The sequence below is a fragment of the Eumetopias jubatus genome, unplaced genomic scaffold (genome assembly GCF_037043125.1).
Source record: "Eumetopias jubatus isolate StellerSeaLion01/CBP00866 unplaced genomic scaffold, mEumJub1_p1.0 scaffold_13, whole genome shotgun sequence".
Taxonomy (NCBI): Eukaryota; Metazoa; Chordata; class Mammalia; order Carnivora; family Otariidae; genus Eumetopias; species Eumetopias jubatus.
The window spans coordinates 54,786,191-54,799,325 of record NW_028274819.1 but is presented as its reverse complement, the minus strand read 5'-3'; the positions used below and the strand labels follow the sequence as shown (position 1 = coordinate 54,799,325).

General features: G+C 42.2%; 1 pseudogene; it reads left to right on the top strand.

Annotated features, from left to right (window-relative positions):
* Window positions 1–6,103: 6,103 nt before the first annotated feature.
* Window positions 6,104–8,535, top strand: LOC148162659 (high mobility group nucleosome-binding domain-containing protein 3 pseudogene; annotated as a pseudogene).
* The last annotated feature ends 4,600 nt before the right edge of the window (window positions 8,536–13,135 follow it).

The window sequence follows — 13,135 nt, the reverse complement described above, 5'->3', positions numbered from 1 at the left end:
ACCTTGTCCCTTGACTCAACCCTCAGCTATGCCAGACACATCAGCCATCACGGTCCTCCACAGACCAGGTCCTCCCTCTGAGGGCCGCCGCATATCCTCTGGGTTGGGCCAGAGGGACTTTGGAAGTCCCTGGTGACTCATTTTCTCTTCCTCCACCCACGACCCTAATGTTGCTCCTGGAGCTGGGTGTCTCAGCAAATCTGCGGCCTCCTGTAGGCCTCTAAAAAGTGGGAGGTTGTTTTGGTAAGCATTAGTCTCTCCTGGGACCCAGAGTGGAGGGGCACGCACATGGATCCCGCAGGACCACCCAGAAGCAGGTGCGCGGAATGGACCCCAAGGACACATTGCTTATGAGAGTTGGCTAAAGGTGGGTCCAGATGGCTCACTGAATTCACCTCCTTCGTTTCCCATGTGAGGATCCTAAGGCCAAGAAATGGCCATCACCAGGCCAGGGTCACCAGGAGAAGGGACACAGAGCTCTCACCCCAGCCACCCACCCACGAAGCTGATGGGAGATTCCAGAGAGGCTGTGAAAGACTCTGGCGCCTCCATGTGGCAAAAGGGAAGAAAGACAGGGCTGGGCGGAGGTTGGGGAAATCAGCTCCTTGGGTGGAGAGACTGCCCTGTGTGGAGGTGCCCCTCCTGGGTAATAGGCTGAGGGCTCTCTCCAGGTACACAGCCCCTGCCCCTACTGGTCACTCCAATCCAATATCTCCACCAGACTGGGAGCCCCCTCCCAAGAGTGGGGCGGTGTCCGATTCATCAAATCCCATGGGTATGCTGGGAGGGCATTGTGAGGGAGTGGTTTGGACTGAATTGAATTCAGTATAAATGGAAGGAAACAGTGGGGACTATGAACAAAGATTTATGCACAAGAATGTTCATAAATCCATGTCTGTAAAAACAGCACTTGTGTGACAATTGTTGAAGTGGGTGATGGGAACAGGGGTTCATTATACTATTCAATTCATTTTTGTGTGTGTTTGAAATGTTGTGAAACAAAAGAATTAATAGAAAACATAAAGGTCCAACAATAGGAATCTAAATAAATTATGATGCAGCTGTACAAAGGAATAACATCTAAAGACATTAAAAATGCTGCCATGGAGTTCTTTTGTTTTCAATTATAACATTTATTGAGGGGAGCCTGGCTGGCTCAGTTGGTACAGCATGCAACAGTTGACCTCAGGGTCATGAGTTCGAGCCCCACATTGGGTGTAGAGATTACTTTAAAATAAAAAATAAAATAAAATAAAAAATAACAGATTTATTGATATATGTCACATAACATATAATGTACCCACTTAAAATGTACAGTTCAATGGTTTTTAGTATATTCACAAAGTTTTGCAACGATCAACATAATCAATTTCAGAACATTTTCATTACTCCACAGCAAATCCCCATACCCATCAGTCAATGGCTTGTCTTTTCACTGCTCATTTGCTCTCAAACCTCCTCTCCCCCAACCCAGCCCACAGATACACTTTCTGTCTCTATAGATTTGCCTTTCTGGACATTTAATGAACCATATAATATGTGGTCTTCTGTGTCTGACTTTTTACAGATCGCATAATGTTTTCTTTCTTTCTTTCTTTCTTTTTAAATACCACAGACTGGATGGCTTAAATTATAGACACTTATTTCCTCATAGTTCGGGAGTCTAGGCGTCCATGGTTTCTGGTTGAGGCCTCCCTTCCTAATGTGTAGACAGCCACTCTTCTCTCTGGATCCCCATCTGGCCTTCCCTCTGTGCAGGAAGGGGGGCGGGCGCTCTGGTGTCTTCCTCTTCTGGTAAGGACATCAGTCTTTTTTTTTTTTTTAAGATTTTATTTATTTATTTGAGAGAGAGAATGAGATAGAGCATGAGAGGGGGAAGGGTCAGAGGGAGAAGCAGACCCCTGCTGAGCAGGGAGCCCGATGTGGGACTTGATCCCGGGACTCCAGGATCATGACCTGAGCCGAAGGCAGTTGCTTAACCAACTGAGCCACCCAGGCGCCCCAGATCACATAATGTTTTCAAGGTTTATCCATGTTTTAGCATGTATCAGTACTTCATTAGTTTTAAAACTTTTTAAAAAAGTTTTATTAATTAAGTAATCTCTACACCCAACATGGGGCTCAAACTCATGACCCCAAGATCAAGAGTTGCAGGCTCCTTTGACTGAGCCAGCCAGGTGCCCCGTTACTCCATTCTTTTTTATGGCTGAATAATATATACCACATTGTATTTATCTACTCATTAGTTGGTGGACACTTGGGTTGTTTCCATTTTTCATCTATTATGAAAAATGATATCAACATTCATGTACAAGGTTTTGTCTTTAAAGATTTATTTAATTATTTGGGGGTGGCAGAGGGAGAGGGAGAGAAAGTCTTAAGCAGACTCCTTACTGAGTGCAGAGCCCCATGTGGGGCTCAATCTCACCACCCTGAGATCATGGCCTGAGCCAAAACCAAGAGTCGGATGCTTAATCAAATGCACCACCCAGGTGCCCCTCATGTACAGATTTTTGTATAGATGTATGTTTTCATTTCTCTTGAATATATGTCTACAAGTGAAGTTGCTGGATCATCTGATAACTCTATGCTTAACTATTTGAGGAAATGTCAGGCTATTTTCTAAAGGGAATGCACCATTTTACATTCCCACTGGCAGTGTATAAGGGTTCAAATTGCTCCACATCCTTGCCACATTTGTTATTATCTGCCTTTTTATATTCTAGCCACCCTAATGGGTATGACCCATGTAACTTTTAGTGACATGGAAAATGTCCTTGGTATAACATTAGATTTCTCTCTCTTTTTTTTTTAAAGCAGGCTTTGGAACTGTTTATACAGTATAGTCTTAACTCCTAAAATATATGTGTCCACAGAAATCAGACCAAGAAATAATCTATGAAAATATTAATATGGTTATCTGTGGGCAATTTGGGGTGATTTTTCTCCTTTTTAAGTTTTTGATAATGTGCACATTTTTTAAAGATTTTATATAATATAAATAAAATAATATATATTTATATAATATAAATAAAGTAAAGATTTTATTTATTTATTTGAGAGAGAGCACACACATGATGGAGGGGGGCAGAGGGAAAGAAAAGCAGACTCCCCACTGAGCAGGGAGACTGATGCCAGTGATCCAGAGCTGAAGGCGCCCTGTGAACATGTATTGATAAGAAAAAATATAATATTATACAAGAAGGTAAAAGAAAATCAATAAGGGGCACCTGGGTGGCTCAGTCAGTTAAGCATCTGCCTTTGGCTCATGTCATGATCCCAGGACCCTGGGATCGTGCCCCATATCAGGTTCCCTGCTGAGTGGGGAGCCTGCTTCTCCCTCTTCCCCCCTGCTCGTGCTCTCTCGCTCTCGCTCTCACTCTCTCTCAAATAAATAAATAATTTTTTTTTATTTTAGAGAGTGAGAAAGAGCATGAGAGGGGAGACGGTCAGAAGGTGAAGCAGACTCCCCATTGAGCAGGGAGCCCAATGCGGGACTCGATCCCGGGACTTCAGGATCATGACCTGAGCCGAAGGCAGTTGCTTAACCAACTGAGCCACCCAGGCGCCCAAACAAATTCTTTTTTATGAAAAAAGAAAAAAATCAATAAATATTAGAAAGAGATAATGCAAATGAATTAAAATAAAACATTCAAATGTATTGAATGAAGCTGATTACATGCCCAGTATATAGGATCTTGGGCAGTTGGAGGGAGTGTCTGAGTGGAGATGGGAGAGACAGAAGAATCAGGCCACTGATTCCAAAGTGAGGGTGTCCAGAAAAGGAACATCACTCTCAGTGGGAATCAGGGAGAGCTTCGTGGAGGAGACAACCCTGAAGCCCGCTGGACTCTGAAGTAAGAAGCAGATTTAGATTCACAGATATGGCAGGGGGGTGCAGATCTGATATGTCAGCACAGTCCTGACCTCTCTGCACATAGGGCACTGAGGTTGCAGACAAGGGCTCCGATGTCCCAACAGGCAGAGACAGTGGCCTGCACAAGCCTGGCTTTGCCCTAACTTGGGGTGACTGACTTTGCCCAGTGGGCTAAGGAAAGAGTATCCTAATCTGAAATGGCCATGATAACCTCCCTTAAGGGTTATTGTGAGCACTGAGTGAGATAAGAGTGTGGGGTAGCCTCCAGCACAGGCCTGGCCCACAGTGGTGAATGATTTGTTGCAAGTAAAGAGGGAGAGGCGAGGTTGATTCTAAGGATAGGATGATGATGGTTGGGGGGTGGGGGAGGGGTGTTCCAGCAAAAGCAGCAGGGATCTTGAGTCCTGTCTAGGGGTGGAATGCTGGAGGGAGGGGCACCAAGCCCTTTTACAATAAAGGAGTTACCCCAGTAAAGACACAAATAGCCTCCTGGGAGAGAGGCCAAGCCCCTATGGTGTCTACGTTTACCAGCTAAGCCCAAAGATGGCAGAACTGACTCAAGGTCACATAGGGAAATCCTGGCCTCCCAACTGAGGTCTCTTCTGCAGGAAGAGGCCCCCAGGGGCTGCAGTGGGATTAAGGGATTTGCATCTGAGCTCTGTGCATCCTCCCCAGCCACCTCTCAGGCAAATGGCCCCCTGTGATCTTGGAGTTGAAATAAAGCCAGAGGGCAGTTTTATTTTCTTCTTTTACTCCTCTATTTCTTCCCAGCCCTCCACAATGGGTATGTGCTACCTTTGTCACTGTACTCAGTGAAATATGTTACTGTTACTGTTTGTTAAAGAACATTTCCAGGACAGCTTGCTTAGACTTTGAGAAAAGTCAGTGTTACACAATTCTGTAACTTATTGTCAAATGTTTCTGGAGGGAAGAAAGTATCCAGGGAAATAAAGCAAATGTGGCAAATGATTAACAATTGATGCACTGTCAGCAAAGAGTATGTGGGTGTTAATGGTACTACTCTTTTAACTTTTCCATAGACTTGACATTTTTAAGAGAAGGTTTTGGAGAAAAAAGGCAAAATATAAAATACATACAGTGTGAACCAAAACTTGGAAGGAAGGAACACCAAGCAAAGAAACAAAATCTTTGTGACCTTGATTTAGGTCAAGAGTTTGTAGATACAATACCAGAAACATGATTCAGAAATGAAAAATATTGATAGGTTGGACTTCATCAAAATAAGGAACCTCTGCTATTTGAAAGACACTGTTAAGAAAATGAAAAGACAAGCCATTGACTGCTAACAACTATTGCAAATCACACATCCAAGAAAGGAGTTGTATCCAGCACATTTGTAATGAAACTAGAAATGAGAAACAGAAAAATAATTGGAAAAGTCCAAAATAAGTGGAGATTAACACACTTCCAAATAACACATGGATCAAAGAATCTCAAGAGAAATTTAAAAATATTTTTTATTAAAAAAAATATGAAAAAAAAACTCACCAAAATCTGTGGGATGCAGCGAAAGCAGTGCTAGAGGGAAATCTATAGCATTGATATATTAGAAAGGAAGTGAGATCTAAAATCTGTATTCTAAGTTTCAGTTTAGGGGCGCCTGGGTGGCTCAGTTGGTTAAGCGACTGCCTTTGGCTCCGGTCATGATCCTGGAGTCCCTGGATCGAGTCCCACATCGGGATCCCTGCTCAGCGGGGAGTCTGCTTCACCCTCTGACCCGCCCCCCTCTCATGCTCTCTCTCTCATTCTCTTTCTCAAATAAATAAATAAATAAAAATTTTAAAAAAAGTTTCAGTTTAGGAAACCAGAAAAAGAAGAGCAAATTAAATCCAAAGGAAGTGGAAGAAAGAAATTGGAGGAATTAGAGCAAAGCGGCACGTGGACAGTTCAGTCAGAAGAGCACGTGACTCTTGATCTTGGGGCTGTGAGTTTGAGCACCGTGTTGGGTGTAGAGATTACTTAAAAATAAAAATCTTAAAAAAAAGAATTAGAGGGCGCCTGGGTGGCTCAGTTGGTTAAGCGACTGCCTTCGGCTCAGGTCATGATCCTGGAGTCCCGGGATCGAGTCCCACATCGGGGTCCCTGCTCGGCGGGGAATCTGCTTCTCCCTCTGACCTCTTCCCTCTCGTGCTCTCTATCTCTCATTCTCTCTCTCTCAAATAAATAAATAAAATCTTAAAAAAAAAAAAAAGAATTAGAGCAAAAAATAAATTAAAAGGAAAACAGAAAATCAATAGGGGGAAAAAATCAATGAACTCAAATCCTGGGTTGTTGAAAAGATCAGTAAATTGATACACTTGTAGCTAAGCTAACCAAGAAGAGAAGAGAGAGGCCATAAATTACCAATATTAGAAATGAAAGGGAGGAATTCACTACAGATTCTAAGGACATTAAAAGGATACTAAAGGAATATTGTGAACAACTATGTCCACAAATTTGATAACCTAGATGAAATGGACCAATTCCTTGAAAGATCTGAATTGGCCTATATTCAAGAAATTGAATCAATACTTAATAACCTTTCTAAACAGAAGACAACAGGCCCAGATGGGTTCACTGGTGAATTCCACCAAACATTTAAGGAAAGAATTATACCAATTCTTTACAATGTCTTTCAGAGGATAGAAGCAGAGAGAATACTTCCTAACTCAGTCTGTGGGGCCAGCATCATCCTAATACAAAAACCGGACAAAGACATCATAAGAAAAGGAAAACTACAGACCAATCTCTCTCATGAGCACAGATGCAAGATGCTCAAACACATTATTCATTAGTTATGAGGGAAATGCAAATTAAAACCACAATGAGATGCCACTACACTTCTATTAGAATGGCTAAAATTTTTTAAAGTTATTGTATTGAGTGTCGGTGAAGATATGGAGCAACTAGAACTCTCAGACACCATTGGCAAGAAGGTAATATGGTACAACCACTCTGGAAAACCTACCATATAACCCAGCCATTCCACTTCTAGGCATTAACTCAGGAGAAATGAAAGCATATGTCCAAACAAAGACTTGTATGCAAATATTCACAGCAGTTTTATTTGTAGTATTTCAAACAACAAGAAACAACCCAATGTCCATCAATGGATAAATGGATAAATGAAGTGTGGCACATATAAACAATGGAATACTACTTGGCCATAAAAAGTAATGAGCTGGTGGCCAACTTTCGGATGGTGGTGCGAGGAGCCCTGCAGAGCCTCTTCCCAGTGGAACAACCATAACTGTTAGAAATGTTATGTATATATTCCCTAGAAATCGTCCTAAGAGCATACAGCAAATGAAGGAATGTTCATTCAGGAAAATCTACTAAATCTTGGTAAGAAAAGTGAGTTTGTAGCATTTGAGCCATGCTTCACTCTCTCCCTGCCCCCATCACCTCAACTGGGTGGAGGCTCCGATGGAGGCAGGTGAAGCTAAGAACACCGGGTTCCTTCCCCTTCCAGCTCCCAGAAGCAGGTTCTGTTATCTTCCTGGGACAGGAAGGCCGCCAGCATTTCTCATCCTCTCAGCTCTGTGCTGCGGGGACAGTTGGTGCCGCATGCAAAAGAACACCGCTGAATGCATCCTTTATACCATGTAACAAAAGTTAATTCAAAATAGATTAAATACTGAAATATAAGAGCTAAAAGCTTTATGCTTTTAGAAGAAAACCCAGGAGTAAGTCTTTAGGACCTTGGATTTGGCAACAGATTCTTAGATAGGACACCAAAAGCACAATTGACAACAACAAGAATATACAAATTGAACATCATCAAAATGAAACCTGTTAGTGCTTCAAGGAATACCATCAAGAACATGAAAAGACAACCCACAGAAGGGGGGAAATATTTGCAAATCACATATATGAGATCAGGGACTTGGATCTAGAATATATAAAAAAGATTACAATTGAGTAATTAACAACAACAACAACAACAAAACACCAACCCAGAAGGTGCAGGTCCGAGAGGCCAGGCTCTGCGGTACCCTTTGCAGGAGCCCCAGCGGCAGCCATGCCTGCCGGTCCAGCCCGTTGCTTTACTGTTTAGCGGCTGCACAAACACAGTCCTTATGCCCCAAAGAAAGTCTCCAGAGAATACAGAGGGCAAAGGTGAATCCAAAGCAACGAAATCCTCTGCCAGATTGTCAGCGAAACCTGCACCACCAAAACCTGAGCCTAACCAAGAAAGCCATCTGCACACAAAGAACCGGGAACGAAGACTAACAAAGGTACTAAAAGGAAAGAGGGAGAGCACGAAGCTGGAAAGGAAGGTCCTGCGCCATCTGAAAATGGTGAAACCAAAGCAGAAGGTGCACAGAAAACAACCTGTAGATCACAAGGTAGAATGAATTGTGAAAAATTGGAGTTGATTTTATGTCCCACTTGGGACGACTTTGAAAAGCTATGTTTAGGGGCGCCTGGGTGGCTCAGTCGTTAAGCGTCTGCCTTCGGCTCAGGTCATGATCCCAGGGTCCTAGGATTGAGCCCCACGTCGGGCTCCCTGCCCCATGGGAAGCCTGCTTCTCCCTCTCCCACTCCCCCTGCTTGTGTTCCCTCTCTTGCTGTGTATCTCTGTCAAATAAATAAATCTTTAAAAAAAAAAAAAGAAAAGAAAAGCTATGTTTACCAAGGATTTTGTAATGCTAAGTTTTAGGACACTACTAGTTGACATACAAAGATATATAATGATGGATATTGTACCTTTTTATAATCGTGCCTTTTGGAAATTTCCATCATCCTCAAGTAAAATAAATTTCAATTTGATATTGGAAGCTGTGTGCAAAATTGATGCAATGTTCCATGCACCTGATTTAAAAATTGAGACCTGTACATACTGTGGTATTTCTACTGTGCGTATTTGAATTTTTCACACAGTTTTTCCAGAGCAGTAATCAGTGGTGCTTTTTAATCTAGATTTCATGTAATTTTAATGAAACATGGATAGTTGTGGCCATCTGCTGACTACTTGTGGTTTAAAATAAAAGGTTTTCTTGCCTGCAAAAAGAAACAAATAAATAACCCAATTTAAAAAAATGGGCAGGGGCGCCTGGGTGGCTCAGTTGGTTAAGCGACTGCCTTCGGCTCAGGTCATGATCCTGGAGTCCCGGGATCGAGTCCCGCATCGGGCTCCCTGCTCGGCAGGGAGTCTGCTTCTCCCTCTGACCCTCCCCCCTCTCATGTGCTCTCTATCTCTCATTCTCTCTCTCTCAAATAAATAAAATCTTTAAAAAAAAAAAATGGGCAAAGGATTTAACTAAATATTTTCCCAAAGAGGATGGAAAATAAATGAATAGATAAATAAACAATAAACACAAGAAAAGATTCTTTTTTTTAAAGATTTTATTTATTTGTCAGAGAAAGAGAGAGAGGGGGGCGGCAGGCAGAGGGAGAAGCAGGCTCCCTGCTGAGCATGGAGCCCCTTGTGGGACTTGATGGAATCATGACCTGAGCCAAAAGCAGATGCTTAACTGACTGAGCCACCCAGGCATCCCCCAAGAAAAGATTCTTGATATCATTAGTTATCAAGGAGATGCAAACCAAAACCACAATGAGATACATCTTAACCTTAAGGATGGTCATAATAAAAAAGTCAGACATCCAGATGGCTAACAGACACATGAAAAGATGCTCAACATCATTCGGCATCAAGGAAATACAAATCAAAACCACGATGAGATACTACCTCACACATGTCAGATGGTAAAAATTAACAACACAGGAAACAATGGATGTTGGTGATGGTACAGAGAAAGGGGACACTGTCGGTGGGAATGCAAACTGGTGCAGCCACTCTGGAAAACAGTATGGAGGTTCCTCAAAAAGTTAAAAATAGAACTGCCCTAGGATCCAACTATTGCACTACTAGGTATTTATCCAAAGGATACAAAAACACAGATTCAAAGGGGTACATGCAGCCTAATGTTTATAGCAGCATTATCAACAATAGCCAAACTATGGAAAAAGCCTAAGTGTCCATTGACTGATGAATGGATAAAGAAGATGTGGTATGTATGAATATATATATATATATATACATATAATGGAATATATATATAATGGAATATATATATAATGGAATATATATAGTTAGATAGATATAATGGAATATTACCCAGCTATCAAAAAGAATGAAATCTTACCATTTGCAGTGACGTGGATGGAGCTGGAGTGTATTATGTTAAGTGAAATAAGTCAGTCAGAAAAGACAAATGCCATATGATTTCACTCATATGTGGAATTTAAGAAACAAAACAGATGAACATATGGGAAGGGGGACAAAAAAGTGTGTGGGGGGAAACAAACCATAAGAGACTCTTAACAATAGAGAACAAATTGAAGGTTGCTGGAGGGGAGGTGGGTGGGGGATGGGCTAAATAGGTGATGGGTTTTAAGGAGGGCACTTGTGATGAGCACTGGGTGTTGTATGTAAGTGATGAATCACTGAAATCTACTCCTGAAACCAGAAATACCCTATATGTTAACTAACTAGAATTTAAATTACAATTTGGAAGGAAAAAAAAGTCAGAAACAAATGCTGGGGAGGATGTGTAGAAATCAGAATCCTAAAAGATTGCTGGTTGGAATGCGAAATGATACAACTGCTTTGAAAAACAGCTTAGTTCCTCACAGTTAAACAGAGTTATCACGTGACTTAGCAATTCCTCTTCTAGGTATCTACCCAGGAGAAATTGAAATGTATGTTTATGCAAAAACAAGCAAAAATGTTCATGGCAGCATTATTCATAATAGCTAAAATGTAGAAACAACCCAAATGTCCGTCAACTGATGGATAGATAAACAAAATGTGGTATATCCATACAATGCAATATTATTCGGCCATAAAAAGGAATGAAGTACTGATACATGCTAAAACACGGATGAAGCTTTAAAACATTATGCTACATGGGAAAAGTCACAAAAGACTGCATACTACATAATTCCATTTATTTTTTTAAAGTTTTTAAAAAATTTATTTAAGTAATCTCTACACCCAACATGGGGCTCGAACTCACAACCCCAAGATCAAGAGTCTCATGCTCTTCCGAATGAGCCAGCCAGGCACCCCATATATTCCATTTATATAAAATGTTCACAATAGGTAAATCTATAGAGTTAGAAAGTAGATTTGTGGTTGCTTAGGACTATGGGGTGATAGCTAAAAGGTACAGGACTTTTTTTTTTTTGAGATGATGGAAATATTCTAAAATGGATTGTAGTGACAGGTTGTATATATCTATGAATATTCTAAAAACCATAGAATTGTATATTCTTTTTTTTAAGATTTTATTTACTTATTTGACTGAGAGAAAGAGAGAGAGAGAGCACACAGCAGGGGGGGAGCGGGAGAGGGAGAAGCAGACTCCCCGCTGAGCAGGGAGCCCGATGTGGGACTCAATCCTAGGACCCTGGGATCATGACCTGAGCCAAAGGCAGATGCTTAACCGACTGAGCCACCTAGATGCTCCTGAATTGTATATTCTAAATGAGTGAGCTAAATGATAAGTGAATTATATCTCATGGAGATGTTATTTTTAAAATGCCATATATATTAGGAATCTTTAAAAAAATTTTTTTAAAGATTTCATTTATTCATTTGACAGAGAGAGAGCACAAGCAGGGGGGAGGGGCAGAGGGAGCGGGAGAAGTGGGCTCCCCGCTGAGCAGGAAGCCAGATTCGGGGCTCGATCCCAGGACCCTGGGTTCACAACCTGAGCCAAAGGCAGACTCTCAGACACTGAGCCACCTAGGCACCCCAGGAATCTTTTAATTGAAAGGAAAAATGCCAAAATGCCAACAGTGGGTAGCTCAAGGTGGTCAGATTACAGATTATTTTCTTTTGTGGTTTTTCCTATTTGAGGGAGAAAAAAGTGTTTTCCTGAGAACAAAGAGACCAATAATCAAATGCGATGAGTGAACATTGATCAGATCCTGGATCCCTCCCCATCCCTCCCAAATGCAGATGTAAAATACATTTGGGGAAAATTGGGAGAAATATGAGTATGGACTGGACATTAGATGATAGTATGAAATCATTCATCCTTTTCTCAGGATTGTGAGGATGACTCTAGGCAACCGTTCTCAGGAGCTGCATGCTCAGGTGTTAAGTGTCATCTAGTGTCACGGTATCTGCAACTTACTTTCAAATGGTTCAGATTTTTTTTTTTTTTAAGAAGGCTCCACGCCCAATGAGGGACTTAAATTCATGACCCTGAGAGTAAGAGTCGCATGCTTTACCAACTTATTTATTTTAGAGAGGGGGGAGGGGCAGCAGGAGAGGGAGAGAGAGAATCCCAAGCAGACTCCTCGCTGAGCGTGGAGCCTGATGCTGGGCTCTATCTCATGACCCTGAGATCACAACCTGAGCCAAAACCAAGAGTCAGATGCTTAACTGACTGCGCCACCCAGGTACACCAGTTCAGATTTTTTAAAAAAGAGAAAGCAATAAGGTGAATAAGGCAAATCATTAATTGTTGAATCCAGGGGGGCATATGGATGCTTGTTGTATACTTTTCTTCTTTCCTTTGTAGTTTACATTTTCTTAAAAAAAAAAATGGAGAGAAACATAATAAACAAATCTTCTCGCACGGCACACAGTAGAGCCTCTCTGGGCTCAGGAAAGTAGAAAAAGACCTGAGGCCTTGGGGAGGGCAGCAGGGGGGGCAAGATCTGGATCCTGGAGCTTTCCCTTCTGGAAGGGATGTGCCCAGAGGGATGGGCAATGGGAAGAAGCCTCTTTAGCTGGCATCAACCCATGTTAGCAAGGTGGCTTTATATGCATTTTCTCATTTAATCCTCACCACATCTCCACAGGGTGGGAACTGTTATTATGCCCATGTAACAGTTGAGGAACTTGAGACCAGAGTTCGGTAACTACTCGGAGATTCTTCCCCTTGTCCAAGGACTATACCTGGACTCCCTGGAGGCCAGAGGGATCATAGGATTGTGTCCCTAGGATCAGCCTGTGGGCAGCCTGACCTAGCCCCTGGCCTTGGGGAAGAAGAGGGGCGCCAGAAATCAGGACCTCAGCTGGGTAGGTTGACTCAGAAAAGATGGGGTTAGAGTTTGAGCATTGGGGGTCAAAGCAGGAGGTGGGGCAGGGGGAATGGTGGGGCAGCTGTGTCGGCCACAGGTACCCACCTTTCTGACCTCACCTTCTGGCACCTCCTCTCTCCTCAGCTGTCACTTTCAACCTTCTACACGTAAACTTGCTCCTCCATGCCTTGGCACAGGCTCTTTCCTGAGCCTCAA